Source organism: Manis pentadactyla, chromosome 15 (assembly GCF_030020395.1).
Source record: "Manis pentadactyla isolate mManPen7 chromosome 15, mManPen7.hap1, whole genome shotgun sequence".
Classification (NCBI taxonomy): domain Eukaryota; kingdom Metazoa; phylum Chordata; class Mammalia; order Pholidota; family Manidae; genus Manis; species Manis pentadactyla.
In genome coordinates, this window is record NC_080033.1 from 10,123,875 (window position 1) to 10,139,127 (window position 15,253).

Sequence of the window (15,253 nt, forward strand, 5' to 3'; positions counted from 1 at the left end):
ATGCAGCGTAAATGGTGTGTGTATAGAAACCATGCTGCGTGCTGCTCCGTCACGGTGCCCATCGGTCTAAGGTGGACAAGCTGAGCTGGTCAGGGGGTTGGGGGGTGGGGGTGGAGGCAGAGGGATGCCCTGAACACCTCGGGGAGGCTAAAGGGAGAGGTGACGGCCCGAGGTCCTCATCCCGATGACACGCTGCCTGGCCCCGGTTCACGGCCCAAATCACCACTGTAAGGGGCCCATGTCAGCCCCCGTCTCCCCTTCCTCCTCCTTCTCCTCCTCTTCAAGCTTAAGGGCCTTCGCTGGCCTCTCCTCCCCGTCAGTTCTTTCCACGGGGTCCTGAAGCCGGTGCCGCTTCATGTGGGCATTTCGACTCTTTATCTTCTCAAACACCCTGCAGAGTCAGCAGAGGACACGGGTCAGAGCAGGGGGAAGGTGGGCTGAGGGCCACGGGGACAGAGGGCAGGCTGTGCGGGTGCATCTGGGGACAGGGCTGGTGCCCACCTCTCACATTCCCCACAGGGAAAAGCGCCTTGGCCCTGGACGCGCTCCGGAGGCTCAGGGGTCCGCTTGGGAGCAGCACTTGGGCTGGCGGTGATGACGGATTCTCCCCTGCCACTCTCCGTCTCTGTCTTCAACTCAGGGGTTGGATGGTGGTTGGGTCTCTTCTTAGGGTTGCAAGTGGCCTGCAGAAGGGGCAGAAATGACATCAGGGTGCCGACCTTCCACCCTTCTGAGGGTGATGCTTTCCTCTGTAGGGGCCCCTTCCCCACCCCAACCTGGGTGGTCAGTAGGTCTTCAGACCAGCACTGAACTCCAGTGAGACCCCCTTGCCCCAGAATCCCCTACCTTTGCTTCTGTTGGGTCTGCCTCGGCCAGCTTTCTTTTGACCCTCTTTTTCAGTCCTGGGGCCCGAGAAGAGGTAGTAAACCTGACCCTCTTTTTCCAGGTGTAGTAGTACTCAACACACTGGGCCACGGTCTTTGTCTGGACCTGGTGAAAGAAAACAGCAGCGGGCTTTGGGCACGGCCACACACGCCCCCTCGCCGTGGGGCTAGGCACTTTCTGAAAGCTCTCCTGGAATGTCTCTCCCCTTGGGCTTGGCACGCCCCTGGGCTACAAGAAGCACAGAAGCACAGAGTCCTGCTCAGGGTAAAGCCACCGTAGCCAGCACCGTCCAAGCTCTGCACGCTCTCTGAGCCCCAAGTCAATCCCGGGAGGCCTTCCCTATGGGAAGATGTACACGAGGGCTCCCTACACAGGTGCTCACTGTGACGTCAGGCCTAATGGCTATGCATTTACCACCTGGGACTCCCTGCAGCAGGATGCCCTCATCAGCAGGTACCACAAAGCCTTTGCAACAGCCAGGCAGCGCCCTGCAGTGCAGAGGTAGGCAGCCCACGAGAGGAGGAGGGGGTTTTGAGGGCACAGTCGGATACTTGGGCATTCAGACTCCAACATGTGCTCTCCCCCCACTAAGAATGGACCCCATTAATAATAACTTCTGTAAAAACAAAGCAGAACAGGAAAGTTTAATTGCTCTAGGAAAGCTATTTCTCAGGAAAATTAAATTGGTCATTTAAGATGTGGGGCTCACTTCAGAAAATACTTTCTCCATGTGAAATTTTTTCAGCTCTGTATATCTTCAAAGACTAGGAGCCAGAGTAGTAAATCCTCTGCCTAAGAAATATCACTACGTTAGAAGAAAAAAAAGAACTTGGACTTCTGCTTACACACAAGATGGAGCAGCAGGAGATACACTGAGCTTCCCACTGAAAACAATGAGAAGAAACAGTCAAAATGTCTGAAATGATGTTTGGTGAGACACTAGGCAAGCCAAGAACAAGTCTTTCTGAGAGACAGAAAAGAAGCCCCCACTGTCCCTACACACTACACCCTGAGAGAGTTTCCAGGCCATGGTCTGGGGAGAGGGGTCCGGGCAGAGCCCGGTGGGCTTCCTGAGCTGAGATGGAAAGGGGGATTCTGGGAGAACAAGGCGGTGAGAGTTCACAGGAGAAGGCAGGACAGGGAAGAGAGCTGCACAGACGAAACTTCCACAGATCTGGGGGGCGCTCCCCTCGAGCGTTCAGCAATGTGCTGACCAGCATGTGCGTATGAGGTGACCCAAAACTGGGTAAAGAACCACCTGGAAGAAGTAGATGAAAAGGCACTTTCTTGAAAAAGTTCAGTGTACACCTATCATGTGATCCACTCATTCCTTTCCTAAGTATTTACCACCCGCCCCGCCACCAACACAACTTGGTCATGTAGAGATTTGAATGTGAATGTTCACAGCAGCTTTTTTTATAATTGCAGATACCTGGAAACCACGCAGATGTCCCTCAGTAGGTGAATGATTAAACGAACTGTGTTACATCCACACAATGGAATACTCCTCAGCAAGAAAAAGGGTCCACACAGTAACATGGATGGACCTCAAAATAGTGATGCTGAGTGTAAGAAGCCACACAAGGCAGACAAGCAGTGCACGTGCTGCAGGATAGATAGAAAACACTGGAAAATGCAAACTAACTTATAGTGACAGAAAGAAGATAAGGAGGTGATTAGGGACAGGGGTGGTAGGAAAAAGGGATTTATCACGGGGGCAGGAGGAACCTTTTGGGGGTGATGAATGTGTTTCTTATTTTGATCATGGTGATGGTTTTGTGGGTATAAACATCAAAACTTACATTTTGGTTACGTGCAGTTTTGTGTGTATCAAGTTAAAAGAACAAAAAACATCAGCAGACATTAAGTGTAGTATGTTTGCATCCTTTTCTAAATACATGTGTATGTGCATGTAAGATCTGTACGGGCAAATGCCTGAGGTGCCCAACCAAAGTCAGAGGTCATCATTCAGAAGTAGGACGACGGTGATGGGTGTGGAGGGCTTTGAGCACGTGACTGCATTTCTGTACTCTCTGGAGTTGTTCACATCAGTGGCCTTATAAACTACAAGCAGTTTACAGTGTGAACAGCGTGTCACCCAGATAGGCCCTCCAGCTCTAGCTCGGCTCAGCGGTGTGAGATGAGGCCTTGTCTACACCAGCCCACCCACGTACACCTTACCATCTGGTGTATCAAGGAAAAGTTGTTCTTATGAGCCTGGAATGCCTTATTAAACAGCTCCTTCTCTGTGGGGGTCCAGACGTCTGAACCTATCGGAGAAACAGGAGGGAGAAGGACAGTTCTGCGGCAACAGCCGTGGCTGAAATGCAGCCTGCCCTTTTTAAAGCTGTCATTACCGAGTACCAATGATGTGCCAAGAATTCTGTTTTATCTCATACAATCCTTAGAAAAACCTTAGCAGGTTGGGATCAGTACTATCCCCACTTTACAGATGCAATAACAAGGCTTCCATTGGTTAACAGACTTGCCAACGGGAGGCAGGGACCCCCAGTTGCCTGACTCCCAGGCTGGGGTGCTCAGCCACTGCATCTGAGCCCGCCTTCACCTCTCCCTGGCCAGGGGATCCCTTTCCTGGCTGGGCACAGACGGTGAGGGAACCACTGGAAGGGGGAAGGGAGGACCCAGCCAGGAGAGAGAGGCACCCCCTGAGGTCCCCTGGAGAGGAAAGGCCCTTCTGGAAAGGCAGGAGAAGGAGGGCCCCAAGAGCACGCCCAGGGGCACAAGCAGAGCCTGCCGCCGAGACCAACTGGTTCCGGGTACTAGCCGGGCACACCCACCCCCGCAGCCTCGCTCCAGTACCTGCGTAGTGATAGTTGGCGAGAGGGTGAGTCGGAGGCTTCTGGGGTCCGCTCAGTAGGAGGGTCTCTAGGGCCACCTGGAGCAGGAAGGAAAGCAGGCTACTTTCTGAGGGAGGGAAGGTGAGGTGGAGGCCTGCCTTCATCCCTTCATTCATTTGAAAAGCACTGACAGGCCCTCCTAAAGCCTCCCACGCTCCACGGCTACTCAGCGCGTGGTGGGGCCGTGGACTGGCCGCGGCCTGTGAACTGCAGTGGACATGCCGGCTCCGTCACTACGCATACTGCTGAGTGCAGCTGGGGTTTTTCTCAGTAGGGTTTTCTTGATGAAGGAAGCAGTGTGCGGATTTATTCCGGCACCAGCTCCTTCCTTTGTCAAAGACTGGCATTTGGAGGAGCCCTGCCTGTGCCACGCCCCATTGTATTTTCTTCATAGCACTAACCACTAACAATTTTTGAAAACAGATTTCCCTTTGACTGTCCTCAAATTAAAATGTAAGCCCCACAGAGAAGGATTTTGTCTCGCTCACCAGTGTAAACCCGATCGGGACTGGCCGTGGAACCTGCAGGGCCCAGCACAGAATGAAAACGCAGGCCCCTTTTAGAAAATTTGTTAATTTCAAAAATGGTGGAGGCAGAGCATTAGACCGAGTGGGGCCCCAAAGCCAGCCGTGCCCCAGGGCCACGGCACTCATGAGGGCCAACAAACATGTGCTGGTTCCTTGGCTGAGCACCTACTCTGCGCCGCCCACTGCCTTGCAACCTGAGGAAAAGTACAGTTGCCAACACTGACTCCTGGGGCCCTAACTCAGGTGACTTGACCTCCCTTCCCACTACTCAGAGTGGGACTTTTTATTTTCTAAACTTCAGGATGGTCAAGCGGGTCCTTGGAGGAAGCAGATATTTTTGTTGCATCAGGGGTTTTCGTACATGGGTTTTTAATTAAAAAGATAAAGCTCCATCAATAAACCAGATCAGTGCAGGACCTGAGTCAGTCTACTCGGCTCCACCCCCCATGCCCCTGCGATCTCGGAGGAACCTGGTGCTGTGCTGCTGCTCCAGGTAAATAACTGACTAACTGAGCCCCATCTACACACTTGCCCTACAACTGACAAGGAGATCAACCCCACAGCCACTACGGAAAAGGATGGGTGGCCTTTCTCAGTTTTCATGAGCAGCAAAGCCCACAGATGGCATGTTACATGCACCAGATCCCCAGCCTCAGCAGGGCAGGGTCTTCCCAGGGACCCACCAATCCCACCCCTGCCTCTAGCTCACCGGGACGTCACCCTGGGCTTCGTGCAGGCAGTGCAGAGCGAGCTCCAGGTTGGTGCCCCCTCCTGGCATCGTGCTAGAGCAGGCCAAGTTGCAGAGTTCAGTCACTGTTCCCAGCAAACGTCCCCAGCCAAGCGCGAGAGATGGGAGACACAGGGAGTCAGTGAATACCGGGGAGGACATGTCCCCAAAAACACAGGGAGGGGCTCCTTGTCCCTGTCTCCCTCACAGGTCCCTGAAAAGCAGGCGAAGGGAAGGACGGGGGGGAAGGGCAGGAACCCTGCTCCTGGCACCTGCTCAGGATGGCCTGGCTTTTTACTGCATGAGGAGAATGAGGGGCGGGAGGAGAAGTCTTGGTCCCACAGCCTGCTACCCCACCCAGGGATACTGCTTCTTGGTCCAGGTGAGACCTGGGTGGAGGAACTCCTTGGACATGAGGGAAGGGGGGTTACCCTTGGGAATTTGGCCCCCATGTCTCAGCCACCTCTATCCTGTGCTTCTGGATTGCTTGTCATATCGTCCCATGGCTTCCAGACGAGAGAAGCTCCATCTTCACCGGTCTCAGCAGGAGGGTGCTCCAGGAGCTCCGGGATCTCGGCCTGAAACTTGCCTCCTATCCTGATGTGTCTGATATGAGGCCACACACGAGACAAACACATGTGACTAAGATGGGAAATAAGACGGACATGTGTGACGTGCCCTGCTCTCAGGCCACAACCCTGTTCTGTGGAAACCTGGCATCTCCCAGATGCATCTGCTGAGTATTCGTCACCCCTGACAGACATGGACAAGTGTTCTAGATACCGTCCAGCTACACTTCCTTCCTCCAATTTTCTTTACCACCAGGCTTCTCCCTCAGGGGCCCCTCTTGGGGTCCAGGACAGGGGAGGTGTATGCTGATGCCTGGCATGCTTCTAAACCCATGGCCACATCCCCCTAGTCCCATTCCATGGATACTCAAGCCTCACATGTGCCATCACCAGTTCTACCTATAACCCCAGGGTCCTGGGCATTTGTCCCCGTGGGCCCAACTATGGGATGCCCAGAAAGAAGGAACATTGGAGGAACTTCCCACATACACCCAGAGAAATCTACCACTTCTCTCCCAGAGAGCAGCTAACGCCCCTGTGAGGAAGGAACTCTGGGGGAACACAAGGAGGGTAAGAATATCCCCACTTTGGTAGGACCCCCAGGATCTAAGTCTGTTCCAACTCACGGTTCAGTGCTGAGCTCCGTGTCATCCTCGAATGCGCAGATGCCAGAAGCGTCATTCACTAGATCTAGAAAACACGCAACAGAAAGCTTCAAGAACACGGACTGGAAGGGATGCAGGGGCCCCTTCTGCCTGCCTTTGTAGAGCAGCTGAAAGCAGGGTTTCCAAGCTTGCAAGGTCGGGAGCTCCCTCAGAACACTAACAATAGAACTACCGTATGATCCAGCAACCCCCAGTGTGGGAATTGACCCAGAAGGACAGAAATCGGGGTCTCAAAGAGACACCTGCACTCCCATGGTCACTGCAACGTGATTCACAATAGCTAAGATGTGGAAACTCCCAAGATGCCCATCGACATATGAATGGGTAAAGAATATGTGGTTTATACATACAATGAATCCTATTTAGCATTGAAAAAAGGACATTTTGCAATATGCAACAACATGGATGAACCCTTGAGAACATTAAATGAAATAAGCCAGTCACAGAAAGAGAAATACTGCATGAATGCACTTAACATGTAGTATCTAAATAGTCAAATCCATATAAAAAGAGAGGAATGGTGATGTCCAGGTTTTGGGTTGTGGGAAATGGGGTGTTACTAACCAAGGAATGTAAAGTCTCAGTTAAGCAAGATGAATAAACTCTAGAGATCTGCTGTATGGCACTGCCAACAATACTATATTGAACACTTAAAAGATTCGTTAGAGGGTAGGTCTTATGTTCACTCTTCTTGTCACAACAATAATTGTTAAAAAGATCATGTGGAAGAGGACTAGGACTTCTGAAAATACAAAGAGTAAAGAATAAAAAAAAATACAGAGAAAAATAAATGAATGAAAGAAAACGAAGAGCCACAGAAAATGTGGGACATCAATAAGTGCAGCAACACATGCAATGGGAATACAAGGAGGAGTGGAGAAAGGAACAGAAAAATATTTAAAGTATTTAGTGGCAGAAAGTGTGCAAAATGTGACCAAAAAACAGTACATACATCCAAGAAACTCTATAAACTCCAAGTAGCGTAAACACAAAGAGCTCTCCATCTGGGCACATCATAGGCAAAATACTGAAAGCCAAAGATAAAGAGCTTGAAAACAAAAAGAGAAAAATAACGTGATATACATGTACACTCCAGTAAGATTAACAGCTGACTTCTCATCGGACATGACAGCAGTTGGAAGGCAGTGGGACAACATGATCTCATTGCTGGAAGTAAAAACTCAACCAAGAATCTTATATCCAGCAAATTACCTTTCACAAATGAAGGTGGAAAAAGACATCCTTAGGTAAATAAAAACTGAGGAAACTTGTTGCTAGCACACATATCTTACAAGGAACATTAAAGGGAGAGAATTATTCAGCCATGAAAGGTAATGAAGTTCTGATATACACAACATGGGTGAAACCCTAAGTTTTCATGCTAACTGGAAGAAAACACAAAGAAGCACACATTGTATGATTCCCACTTATATGAAATGTCTAGAAGAGCCAAGCCTACAGGACAGAAAGTAGATTTGTGGTTCCCTACAGCTGGGGACAGGGTCGAGAGGGGAGGGACAAGAGTGACTACTGAGTACAGGGCTCCCTTGGACATGATGAAAATATCCAAAAATTGATGGTAGCAACGGTTGAACACACAGCTCAGTGAAATACCAACTAACAATGTATAGTTTATTTTAAGGGAATGAATTGTATGACATGTGAATTACACATCCACAATGAAAATAAATACTACAGGAAGTTCTTCAGACTGAAAGAGAATATGACATGAGATGGTAATCTGAATCCAAACAAAGAAACAAAAAACACTGCTAAAGATACTTATATAGGTAATTATAAACCTCAGTCTAAATGCATACTTTTTCTCTTTTCTTAATTGAACTAAAAAGTAATTGCATAAAACACTACTGTTACAGGCCTGTAATTTATAAACATATATATGACAACAAGAGCACAAGAAAGGGGAGATGCATTGGAGTAAAGAAATAGCACTGCATACAGTAACTCAAATCCACAGTAATAAATGAAGAGATGAGAAATGGGAACTAAAAATGTTATATAACAAACTGTATAAATAATGCTTGCATCCCCTGATTCTCTCAGTTTTTGTTACATAAAACAAAATTGTATAATATAAGAATTGATGTTTTGCTGGGTTTATATACACACACACTCACATAAACATACATATATAAAGTACATATATGAATAATAAGAGCAATAGGGTTCGGAGAAATAGAGCTGTATAGTAGTAATGTTTCCGTATTTCACTGTAAGTGATGGGAGGGACAGGGAGGAAGGCAGAAACCCTACTCCTGGGACCTGCTCAGGATGACCTGGATGGTTACTGCATGAGAAGAATGGGGGGCAGGAGGAGAAGTCCCGGTCCCACAGCCTGCTACCCCACCCAGGGATACTGCTTCTTGGTCCAGGTGAGAACTGGGAGGAGGAACTCCTTGGAGATGAGGGAAGGGGGGGTACCCTTGGGAATTTGGCCCCCATGTCTCAGCCACCTCTATCCGGTGTTTCTGGATCGCCCGTCACATCGTCCGATGGTTTCCAGACCGGTGAAGCTCCATGTGCAATGGTCTCGGGTGTAGGGCGCTCCTGGAGCTCCGGGATCTCGGCTTGAAACTTCTTTCCTCTCCTGATGCGTCTGAAATGAGGCCACACACGAGACATACACATGTGACTAAATTGGGAAATAAGATGGAGATGTGTGACGTGCCCTGCTCTCAGGCCACAGCCCTGCTCTGTGGAAACCTGTCATCTCCCAGATGCATCTGCTGAGTATTCGTCACCCCTGACAGACATGGACAAGTGTTCTAGATACCGTCCAGCTACACTCCCTTCCTCCCATTTTCTTTACCACCAGGCTTCTCCCTCAGGTTCCCCTATAGGGGTCCAGGACAGGGGAGGTGTATGCTGATGCCTGGCATGCTTCTACATCCATGGCTACATCCCTCTAGTCACATTCTGTGGATACTCAAGCCTCACATGTGCCTTCACCAGTTCTACCTATAACCCCAGGGTCCTGGGCATTTGTCCCCGTGGGCCCAACTATGGGATGCCCAGACAGAATGAATATTGGAGGAACATCCCACATACACCCAGAGAAATCTACCACTTCTCTCCCAGAGAGGAGCTAACACCCCTGTGAGGAAGGAGCTCTGAGGGCACACAAGGAGGGTAAGAATATCCCCAGTTTGGTAGGACCCCCAGCTTCTAAGTCTGTTCAAACTCACATTCGAATGTGGGGCTTGGTGTCATCCGTGATAACATGGTTGCCAGAGGAGTCATCCAGTTGATCTAGAAAACACGCAACAGAAAGCTTCAAGAACACTGACTGGAAGGGATGCAGGGGCCCCTTCTACCTGCTTTTGTAGAGCAGCTGAAAGCAGGGTTTCCAAGCTTGCAAGGACGGGAGCTCCCTCAGAACACTAACAACAGAACTACCGTTTGATCCAGCAACCCCACTTGTGGGTATTGACCCAAAAGGACTAAAATCGGTCTCTCAACGAGACACCTGCACTCCCAGGTTCACTGCAACGTGATTCACAATAGCTAAGATGTGGAAACTCCCAAGATGCCCATCGACATATGAATGGGTAAAGAATATGTGGTTTATACATACAATGGAATCCTATTTAGCCTCGAAAAAAGGGAATTTTGCAATATGCAACAACATAGATGAACCCCTTGAGAACATTAAATGAAATAAGCCAGTCACAGAAAGAGAAATACTGCATGAATACACTTAACATGTAGTATCTAAAGTAGTCAAATCCATATAACGAAAGGGTGGAATGGTGTTGGCCAGGGTTAGGGTCGTGGGAAATGGGGAGTTACTAAACAAGGTGTATAAAGTCTCAGTTAAGGAAGATGAATAAACTCTAGAGATCTGCTGTGCGGCACTGCCAACAATACTATATTGAACTCTTAAAACATCTGTTAGACATTAGGTCTTACGTTAACTCTTCTAGCCACAACAAAAATTGTTAAAAAGATCATGTGGAAGAGGACTAGGAGTTCTAGAAAGACTAATTGTAAATCAACAAAGTAACAGGTAAAAATTATTTTTAAAGCAGTTAAAGTCTCCAGAAGTTATCCTGAAGGTATACAGCATTTTAAGAAATATTCATTCAGGACAACTGAGTAAATGTCAGTAAGAATAGTGAGTTTGTGGCACCTGAGCCATGACTTGCTCCCTTACCTACCAACCCCATGCACTGTGTATCAGAACCTCTACTTGGAGGGCTCTACTCCAGGGAGGGGCAGCCAGGGACACAGGGGGTCCCTCTCCTCCCAGCTCTCATGCCTAAAGAGCTAAAGGAAGGTAAAATGAAAAATGCTCAACAAAGAGAGAAAACTATTAAGAGGTAGAAATTGTTTTTTTAAAGAAACAAATGGAAATCTTGGAGTTAAGATCCATAACCAAAATGCAGATTGGAGCTGGCAGAGGTAACCAGCAGCCAACTTAAAGCGAGATCCATGGAGATGATGGATTTTGAAGAACAGAGAGAAAAATAAATGAATGAAGGAAAACGAAGAGCCACAGAGTAATGTGGGGCATCAATAAGTGCAGCAACACGTGTAATGGGAATACAAGGAGGAGTGGAGAAAGGAACAGAAAAATATTTAAAGTATTTAATAGCAGAAAATGCCCAAAATGTGACCAAAAAACAATACATACATCCAAGAAACTCTATAAATTCCAAGTAGCATAAACACAAAGGGCTCTCCATCTGGACGCATCGTAGGCAAAATACTGAAAGCCAAAGATAAAGATTTTGAAGGCAAAAAGAGAAAAATAACGTGATATACATGTACACTCCAGTAAGATTAACAGCTGACTTCTCATCGGACATGATACCAGTTGGAAGGCAGTGGGGACAATATGTTCTCATTGCTGGAAGTAAAAACTCAACCAAGAATCTTATATCCAGCAAATTACCTTTCACAAATTAAGGTGAAAACAGACATCCTTAGGTAAATAAAAACTGAGGAAACTTGTTGTTAGCAGACATGTCTTACAAGGAACATTCAAGGGAGATAATTATTCAGCCATGAAAAGATATGAAATTCTGATATACACAACATGGGTGAAACCCTAAGTTTTCATGCTAACTGGAAGAAAACACAAGGAATCACACATTGTATGATTCTCACTAATAGGAAATGTCCAGAAGAGCCGAGCCTACAGGACAGAAAGTAGATTCGTGGTTACCTACGGCTGGGGACAGGGCTCCCTTGGGACATGATGAAAATATCCGAAAATTGATGGTAGCAATGGTGGCACAGCTCTGTGAATATACCAACCACCACCCTATTGTGTATTTTAAGGGGATGAATTGTATGACATGTGAATTACACCTCCACAATGTAAATAAATACTACAGGAAGTTCTTCAGACTGAAAAATAAAATGACATGAGATAGTAATCTGAATCCAAACAAAAAACACTGGTAAATGTACTTCTATAGGTAATTATAAAAGTCAGTATAATTGCATATTTTTTCTCTTTTCTTAATTGTCTTAAAAAGTAATTGCATAAAACACTACTGTTATAGGCCTGTAATTTATAAACATATATATGACAACAACAGCACAACAAATGGGAGACGCATTGGAGTAAAGAAATAACACTCCATACAGTAACTCAAATCCACAGGAATAAATGAAGAGATGAGAAATGGTAACTAAAAATGTTATATAACAAACTGTATAAAGAATGCTTGCTTTCCTTTATTCTCTCAGTTTTGGTTCCATAATACAAATTCGTATAATGTAAGAATTAATGTATTGCTGGGTTTATACACCCACACACATACATATATAATATACATATATAAATAATAAAAGCCAAATGGTTAGGAGAGATTGAGCTCCATAGGAGTAGTGTCTCTGTATTTCACTGTAAGTTATTATACATCTGAAGAGATTCTGATGACATTAAGATGTAATTTTACATTGTAGAGGAACCACTAAGGAAGGATTAAGAAAAACATGAAAAGCTAAAGGAATTAAAATGTTACGATAGAAAATACTTAATACATAAGTAAGCCAGAATAGAGGAACATAAGGAGAAAAAGGCAAGGTACATTCAGAAAAGGAAATGCATAAAGGCAAATGTAAACCTCCCTATATCAATGTAACATTAAATGACACCAGACTGAATAAACCAATCAAAATGCAGAGTTTGTCACATTAGATAAAAAATGTATGATCCAACTAATATTATCTATAGGAAACATGGTTTATTTTAAAAAAACACAAGCAGTTTGAAAATACAAGGTCAGAAAATATATACCAAGTAAACAACCTTAAAAGAGGCAGAATGGTACTGTTAGGCTAATTACACTTTAAAACAAAAAACATAGAGATTATGATAAAATTATTGCAGTGATGATAAATAACATTGTAGTCATATCATGAGAAAAACAATCACTCCATCAGGATGTTATGACAATTATAAGCATACATGCACCTAAAAACAGAGTCCAAAAATACATGAAGCAGAAACTGACACAATTGAGTATGACATACACAATTCAAAACAATAGTTGGAGATTTCAGTACTTGCAGTAATGGATAGGACAACCACACAGAATGAAACAAGACATAGGAACATTTTTGGTGCATTCCACCCAACATCAGTAGAATATATTCTTCTCAAGTGCACACGGAACATTCTTCAGGACAGAACTTTTGTAGCTCATAAAACATGTCTCAATAAATTTGAAAGGACCAACTTAATACAAAGCATGTTCTCTGACTGCAGTAGAATTAAATTAGAAATCAATAAAAGGAGACCATTTGGAAAATTCACAAATATGTGGAAATAAAACAACACACTCCTCAATAATCAGTGTATTTAAGAAGAAATCAAAACAGAAATTAGGAAATATTTTGAGATAAAGGAAGGAAGAACATAACATACTAAAACTTATGGAATGTGGCTAATGCAATGCTCCAAGGGAACTTATAGCTGTAACTGTCTGTATTAAAAAAGAAGAAAAATCTAAAATCACTATGGTCAGTTGATTTCCACAAAGGTGCCACACCAGCTCAATGGGGGAAAGAATAATCTCTTTAACAAGCGGTGCCGCAACAACTGATATCACCACACAAAAGAATGAATTTAGACTCCTATCTCACATAATATAGAAAAGGTAAGTTAAAATTGATCCAAGACCTAAATGTAAAAGTTAAAATTATAAAGCTCTTAGAAGAAAAAGGACTAAAAGTCAGCATAATTGCATATTTCTTCGCTTTTCTTAACTGACTTAAAGTGACTTTTGGTCAGGCAAAACCGTAGATACAACACCAAAAGCACAAGTGACAAAAAATAAAAACTCTTGTACCACAAATGCCATAAATAAAATGAAAATACAAGTCATGATACAGGAGAGACTTCCCAAATCATGTATCTAATAATGGACTTGCATACAGAATATAAAGGGATCTCTTACAACTCAGTAATACAAAGATAATAACTCGATTTTAAAAAGGGGCAAAGGATCTGAATAGACATTTCTGAGAAAATACACAAATGGACAATAAGCACATGGGAAGATATCAACATCATTAGCCATTGGAGAAATACACATCAAAACCACAATGAGGTATCTTATGCCCACTAGGAGAGTTATAATTGAAAAAGGTTAGGATTGTTGATAAGGATGTGGAAAATCGGAACTTGCGTGCCATGTGCATGGAAATTTATTCCCATGTTTCAGCCGTTTTGGAAAACAGTCTGGCAGTTCCTTCAACTGTTAAACATAGTTACCCTGTGACCCAGCAATTCCACTCCTAGGCATAAGCTCAAGAGAAATGAAAACCTTTGTCCAACAAAAACTTGTATGTGAATGTTCATAACAGCATTATTCACAACCATTAAAAGATGGAAACAGCCCAAATACCCATCAGCTATAAATGGATAAAATGCTGTGTAACCACACAACAGAATATTATTCAGCCATAAAAAGGATTGAAGCACTGTATACGCTGTAACATGGATGAACTTTGAGAACATTATGCTAAATGAATAAACTAAACACCAAATGTCACATACTGTAGAATTCCAATTACATGCAATGTCCAGAGTAGGTGCATCCATGATGATTAGAGGTGATTAATGGTTGCCCAGGGCTGGGGAGACGGGGGCTGTGGGGTGTGTGTGACTGCAAATGAATACAGTGCTGCTCCTGGGGTGATGAAATTGCTCTAAAATTACATACTGTGATGGATGCACAACTCTGAATTTACTAAAACACATTGTATACTTTAATGGGTGATTCATATGGTATGTGAATTATGTACCAATAAAGCTGCTAACAAAATTTTTCAAAAGGACAGGCAGAAGGGTGGTCAGGCTAAATGGTCTCTTTATTTTCCTTCTGCCTGTAAAATTCTCAGCACCTAAAAGGCTGCTGGTTCCACATGGTCCTGGGATACCTCTGAGCAGCCATGGGTCACCCAGGCCATACACAGCCGCAGGCCAGAGAGAACGCCTGGACCAAATGCTACACATCGAGGTGGATCTGACCCATCGCAGGCCTGCCATGTGATGGTCAGAGATGACAGGCCCCAGCCTCACTCACCAAGCTTGCTGCTGATGAGTTTGTCAGGACCAGCCTGAGTGGACATGGAACAGAGAGTGCTGGAATCCAGCCCAGACCCCTCCCGAATGGGGCTGAGCACCAGGGGTGGTGTATCAGGAGAGCGCGGGCACAGTCCCTGCAGGGAGTGGTCCACCAGGAACACCAGAGACTGCAGGCATCTCTGGTGGCCTTCTTCAGGGCCCAGCCCCCCAGAGGCAGAAGGGGCGAGAGGCAGAAACGATGCCTTGGGCTGGGGACGCTTTCTGGGCTGGCTGGTCTCCTTCCCATCTCTCTCCTCCTGGTCTCCGTCCTGTCCCTGGAGAAGAGAATTCAAAGCCACAGGGGGGTGACTTGGGGCCACATGTGCACAGTTCAGTCTTCAAGGGGGTGCGAGCACCAGCAAGGGCACTGCCCACGGAGCCAGAGGGAAACGTAACACCCAACACCCCTGTCCGAGC

General features: G+C 45.7%; 1 pseudogene; it reads right to left on the minus strand.

Annotated features, from left to right (window-relative positions):
* Positions 1–219: 219 nt before the first annotated feature.
* The window catches only part of LOC130681039 (zinc finger protein 541-like), a 39,572-nt pseudogene continuing 24,538 nt past the window's right edge, over positions 220–15,253 (minus strand).